General features: G+C 51.2%; 1 protein-coding gene across 1 annotated transcript in view; it reads left to right on the top strand.

The window, feature by feature from the left end:
- The first annotated feature begins 450 nt into the window (after positions 1–450).
- LOC138747454 (netrin-3-like) overlaps positions 451–6,763 on the top strand; it is a 108,129-nt gene continuing 101,816 nt past the window's right edge. The window contains exon 1 of the mRNA XM_069906692.1: positions 451–546. The gene's annotated coding sequence lies outside the window, so the exon portion shown is untranslated. The remainder of the gene's footprint in view (positions 547–6,763) is intronic.

Raw genomic sequence — 6,763 nt, 5'->3', positions numbered from 1 at the left:
TGTATCTTTGCCTGGTTCCACACTGCCGCATCTCTTCTCTGATACTGCTGCACTCGCTCCATCCTGGTCTGAATCTCTCCTCCGGTGGTTCCACACTCCCCCCCATCCTGTGCCCTGCTGGGCTCCCTCAGTGCCAGGGAGACTGCGAGGCGCTCCTGCTCTGTGACTCCTCAGCCCAGCCCTGGACATCCCCAGGACGGGTCGTGGGACAGCAGCCACCCACCTTCGCGTGACTGTGGCGTGCCCGCATGGGGTCCCTGCCGGGGTGAGGAATGACGACCACGGGCTCTCTCCGTGCCTCTCGCCCCCTCCTCCTCCCCCCTCCTCTCTCCACGCCCCAGCTGCGGGGCTGTGCTGTTTGAAGCCGCCCCGTTTGCTGGCAGCAGCCTTTCCTATTCTGGGTGATCTGAGTTCCTCCCCCCTCCCTCATTCCTTTAAAGCTGTCAAACATTCAGCGCTGCTGTTGCAGTCTCTCCCCCGACGCTTGTTCCTCCGTCGAGCAGAGCCCGGTCCGGGGACGGTGGGAAGCGGCTGCAGTGACCCCCGGTGAGTGTCTCCGACCCGCCCGAGTCCCGCGACGTCTGCTCTTTGTTCCGGTCGCTGCTCTCCCTGGTGCCAAGTTCCACTGGGACTTGGTGGGTCCCCTCTGCCGGGGACCCCGCGCCCCCTCCCCTCCCCTCCCCTCCCCCGCAGGCCGAGGTGGGAGCGGAGTCAAGCGCGCTGGGATCAAGAATCACGCGTCCCGGGACCCCGAGATCCGAGGCCACCCCTGATTGAATGGCCAATGAACTCGGTGCCAGGGCCAGAGATGCAGCGCGGACCGTCCCCACCCCCGGCAACTGCGGGTCATCTTTGGAGTCGTAAGTTGCGGACAAATGAGGTGAACAACGCAGGAGTGAGTGGGTTTCTTTCAAATGTCTCCAATGCCCAGTTCCCAAGAGCGGCCGCCGGTCTTGAACAGCACCTGTTCCCAGTCTGTGTGTGTGTGTGTGTGTGTGTGTGTGCACTTGTTCCTCAGTGACCGCCTTCTGTCACCGACTTCCCATCTGCCTCGCCGTCCCCTTCCCTTCTCTTCTCTTCCTGTCCTGTCATTTCATGCGATTGGGTGACGGCGTCACGAAGCAGAGCAGCAGGCTCACCAGGTGTGTGCTGAGCCTCCTCCCTCTCCCCTGTCCATTCAAGGACCTACCCAGGTGCCTCTTCAATGTTAAGGCTGTTCCTGCCTCCACCAGCTCCAGGGCAGCTCCAACTCCTCTTTCCTTGAAAGATTTAGGCCTCCGTTCCCCCTTGAAACCTCTCACCTTCAGCAGTTGCCCTCTGGGTCGAGACACCCCTCCCATGGGAAGCAGCTCTGCCTCCTTACCCCCATTTATCCCCTCGTTATTTTGCATCCCTCCACCATGCTACTGACTTTGTGGAGTTTGTCCATCCTCCCCGTGTCCTGGTGGGTTTTCTCCGGGTGCTTTGGTTTCCCCCCACATTCCAGGTGAGTCGGTGAATTGGTCTCGTGGGTGTAACTGGGCAGCGAAGGCTGATGGGCTGGAAGGGGCTGTGAGCTTGCTGATTCTCTCAATTCAATGTCACCTCTCCACATTCGACACTCCAGGGAACGCAGGCCCACGGTATCCAGTCTCTCCTTGTCATTTAGCCAGGCAACAACATCGTTGACTCACATGACAGGAAGGATGGTGATTTCATGGAGAGATTTCCCAGGAGGTTGCCTGGATGGGAGAACGTGTGGCGTCAAGTGAGGTTGGCTCTTCTCTTGGGATCAACAAAGGTGACTTAAATCGAGGCACATGAGATTACAAGGAGCTTCGCTGGGTCGAAAGTCAGTACCTTTCCCCTGTGGAGATAATAGCATAGACCAGAGGAGACTTGTTTAAGGTGACCGGAGAAAAATTCAGGAGAAATTTTCAGAGGGAGTTATTGACAGTCTGGGAGTGACAGGTGCCTGGAATGCATTGCCAGGTGGAGGCTGGGTCAATAGGGACATTCAAAAGAAATAGAAACCTGCCTGAAAGAGAAATAGAGGGTTTGAGGTCGAGACGGGATCAATTGTTCTGGAATAGGATAACATTGGTTGGCACACCACTGTGGCTGAAGGGCCTGCACTGTGTTGTCATGTTCTATCCTTAACAATATTCCAAGTGTGGTCTCAGCAGTTCTGTACATTGTACTGTGGACAATGACATTTCAATTCTTGGACATAGTGGGTTAGCCGATGAAGGCAAGCACGTTATGCACCTTCCTCGCCCCTCTGTCCATCTGCATTGCCACTTTCATTAATCTGACCCCTCCTGCTGAATACACACCTACCTTGTTCTGTCATCAACATTCTTGTCCAGAGTACGCCAGGCCTGCACTGCCCACAGAACACGTGTTCTGCACAGCCAACAATGCAACCATTCTTAGGAAATCCTTCACAATCAATGGATGGATGGATTGCACCCTCGGGTCCTGGAAGAAGTAGCGGTAGAGATTGTGGAGGGATTGGTCATGATCTTTCAGGAATCAATAGATTCTGGTATGGTCCCATTGAAATGGAAAATCACAAATGTGTCCCCACTATTGATGAAGGGGGGAGGCAGCAAAAAGGAAACTATAGGCCAGTTTGGCTGACGTCAGTGGTTGGGAAGATAATGGAGTCGATTGTCGAGGATGAGGTGATGGAGTATTTGGAGGCACGTGACAGGACGTGCCAAAGCCAGCATGGTTTCCTTAAGGAAAAATCTTGCCTGAGACACCTATTGGAATTCTTTGAAGAGGTGATAAGGGAGACGCAGGTTACTTAACACGACAAGAACCCATGGTATTACAGGAAACATACCAGTGTGGGTAGAGCATTGGCTGACTGGCAGGAAGCAGAGAGTTGGAATACAGGGATCATATTCTGGTTGGTTGCCAGTTGCCAGTGGTGTTCCACAGGGGTCGGTTTTGGGGCCATTTCTTTTTATGTTGTATATTAATAATTTGTATTATGGACTGAATGGCTTTGTGGCCAAGTTTGCAGATGATATGAAGATAGGTGGAGGAGCAGGTAGTGTTGAGGAAACACGGAGGCTGCAGAAGGACTGAGACAGATAAAGAGAACGGGCAGAGAAGTGGTGAATAAAATACAATGTTGGAAAGTGGACGGTCATGTTCTTTGGTAGAAGAGATAAATGGGCAGACTATTTTAAATGGGGATAAAATTTAAATATTCAGATGCAAAGGGACCTGTCAGTCTTCATGTAGGATAGCCTGAAGGTAAACTTTCAGGTTGAGTCGGTGATGAAGAAGGCAAATGCAATGCTGACATTAGGAGAAATGGAATAAAGAGCAGGGATGTGATGGAGAGGGTTTATTAGGCACTGGCGAGACCTCACAGAGTATTGTGAGCAGTTCTGGGCTCCTCATTTAAAGAAGGGGTACACTGGTGTTGGAGAAGGTTCAGGGGAGGACCAGAAAGATGATTTGGGGTTAAAATAAAGTACTAAAAAAAAAGATAATTTGGTGGATGAAAGAGTTATCATTTGGGGACTATTTGACAGCTCTTGGCCTGTACTCGTTGGAGTTTAGGAGTGGGATCTCATCGAAGCATTTCGAAGAGCATCCACTTAGAACAAAGATGCATAGGAATTTCTTCAGCCGGAGGGTGGTAAATCTGTGAAATTTGTTGCCATGGGCGGTTGTGGAGGTCGGGTCATTGGGTGTCTTTAAGGCAGACATTAATAGGTTCTTGATTAGCCAGAGCATCAAAGATTATGGAGAGGAGGCCAGGCAGTGGGGCTGAGCCAGGAAATGGATCAGCTTGTGATTAAATGGTGGGGCAGACTCGATGGGCTGAAGAGCCTATTTCTCCTCCTATCTCTGGTGGTCTTATTCTGAAACTTGTGTCCCCTAGTTCTAGATATTCCCGCCAGGGGAACATCCTGTCAGCACCATCTAGTGATAGGACACTACAGCACAGTATAGGCCCTTCAGCCCTTGATGTTGTGCAGACCCATATATTCCTTAAAAAATGCACCAAACCCTCCACCACCATCCCTGGCAAGGCATTCTAATTCTAGACACCCACAACTCACTGTGTTTATATGAAAAAAACCCCCCCAAAACACTTGCCCCTGATGTCTCCCCTAAACTCCCTTCCCTTCACTTTGCACCGATGTCTTCTGGTGTTTGCTGTTCCTGCCCTGGGAAACTGGTGCTGGCCGTCCACCCTATCTCTGTTTCTCATAATCTTGTCGACCTCTATCAAGTCTCCTCTCATCCTTCTACACTCCAAAGGAAAAGTCCCAACTCTGCTAAACTTGCCTCATAAGATTTATTTTCTAATCCATGAAACATCCTGGTAAATCTCCTCTGCACCCTCTTCATGGTCAATCTCCCTCTGATTACTTCTTAATCTTTTGAACACCAATGAGAAAAGATGCCACTTGCTCAGCCATGCATGCCAGGAATCAATGGAATGAACCTTCTCTGCTCTGCTCCATATCTTCGGTTAACCAATGCAATAAGATGCACTCCAGGTGCAGTCTCACCGACACTCTTCACAGTTGAATCAAAGCTTTTCCACTCGAACATTCCATGGTACTTCCCACAAAGGTAATCACACAATTATTTACACCGTTTTCTCCTTTCTCCCTTCTCTCCTCCCCTCACTTGCCTGGTTGTTTTTGCTCATCTTGACCGAGGGCTCAGGGCCGAAACATTTCTTACCCTTTACTTCCTCGAGATGTCTCGTGTCCTTCTGAGTTTCTCCAGCATTTTTCTGCTTTGCATTGACCGGCAGGTCAACTTTCTATGCTTTCAGCATCTGCACTCTGTGGTGCCACAAGTTTTATGCGTCCTGTGCTAGGTCCCCAAATTCCTTTATTCCTCAACATTTTGTGGTCTATTAAAATAATAAATTGCATTTTCTCTCTTTTCAAAGTCAACACACATAGTGCTCTCTCTACCGCTGCTTGCCCATTCTTTTAATCGATTTGACCAGACCCATTTACGGGCTCCTCTTCCCTCATCATTTGCTAAATGATCAGTCTTTGCATCACGAGCAAATCAGCCCACAGGACGCAGTTTCTTCACTTCTGTTTACTGTCCTTTCTGCAAATCAGCCTCTCCCTTGCCCTTACCATGATACCTCCCTCATACTTGTGCACTCTTTTTAACTTTTTATGTGGCACCTGACCAAGCACCTTCTGGAAACCCCCTTTGTTGCAACCTTCCATCTTGCATTAGAACCACGTCCACATGAGGCCCATAGGTCTTCAATCCCCTCCCATGCACGCACTTATCTATGCTTCTTCAAGGAAGGTAACATGACCTGCCTCCCTCTGGCAGCTCGTTCCATGTGTCACCACAATGAGAATCGATCCCCTCACATCCCTTCTAAATTGCATCCCCTTCATTTTACAGTTAAACCCTCTCATCTCAGATTCTCCCCACTCCGGGAAAGGGACAGTCACCTTATCAATACTCCTCATGATTTTATAGACTTCAATAAATCCCTCTCAACCTCCTACGATTCAGGGAAAATGGGCCAAGTTTTTCCAGTCTCTCACAATAACCGACAATCCTGGGAACAACTTTGTAAACCTCTTCTTCACCTTTCTCACTTTTTACTATCCTTCGTTTAGGGAGCTAGATGATCAAAACGGCTCACCATATTCCACGTGTGGCCTCACCAATATCCTGTAAAACATCAACATGGTGTGCCAACACTTGTTTTAAAGCCTCGACCATTCCGAATGGTCACCTCACCACTGCCTCCCTGTGCTGCCACCATGAAAGAAATCCGTCCCTGCTCTTCGAGGTCCCTGCTCTTCGAGGTCCCCCTGCTCTTCGAGGTCCCCCTGCTCTTCGAGGTCCCCCTGCTCTTCGAGGTCCCCCTGCTCTTCGAGGTCCCCCTGCTCTTCGAGGTCCCCCTGCTCTTCGAGGTCCCCCTGCTCTTCGAGGTCCCCCTGCTCTTCGAGGTCCCCCTGCTCTTCGAGGTCCCCCTGCTCTTCGAGGTCCCCCTGCTCTTCGAGGTCCCCCTGCTCTTCGAGGTCCCCCTGCTCTTCGAGGTCCCCCTGCTCTTCGAGGTCCCCCTGCTCTTCGAGGTCCCCCTGCTCTTCGAGGTCCCCCTGCTCTTCGAGGTCCCCCTGCTCTTCGAGGTCCCCCTGCTCTTCGAGGTCCCCCTGCTCTTCGAGGTCCCCCTGCTCTTCGAGGTCCCCCTGCTCTTCGAGGTCCCCCTGCTCTTCGAGGTCCCCCTGCTCTTCGAGGTCCCCCTGCTCCTCGGCAATCTCGACTTCCTAACCATGCTCTCTTCAAGCTCACTCTTCTTGACGCCTGTTGCTCCCTCTGCTGTGATCCGTGCCTGTTATTCAGCCCAGCTTTTGCTGCCAACCCATGCACTTATTCCAGCAGAATAATGACAAGGCAGGAATCCTGACTGATCTGTACCCGCTCTCCCACCCAGAGACACTTGGAACAAATGAGGGTCCCTTGTCTCGTGGCACTGGCTCAGCTACGGAGGGCGATTCTGCTGGGTCTGGTGCTCGATGCACATTGGGATTGGGCCAAGGTGGTTAGAGAGGACTTGAAATGATCTGACCTGCCCTCCTTCTCAATGATTTTGGTCTGTTTGCCTTGGAGAACTGTGTTGAATTGAAGCTGGTTTGGGCACACCCTGAGGTCTGTTTAACTTCAGTCAGTGCCACACCTCTGGAACAACTTCATCTTTTTTTAAACCCTTTCGGAAAGGTGCAGCTCAGAATCCAGTGCCACAGAGACCAGGAAACCA

Source organism: Narcine bancroftii, chromosome 12 (assembly GCF_036971445.1).
Source record: "Narcine bancroftii isolate sNarBan1 chromosome 12, sNarBan1.hap1, whole genome shotgun sequence".
NCBI classification, from domain to species: domain Eukaryota; kingdom Metazoa; phylum Chordata; class Chondrichthyes; order Torpediniformes; family Narcinidae; genus Narcine; species Narcine bancroftii.
This window is presented reverse-complemented; position numbering and strand designations above follow the sequence as displayed.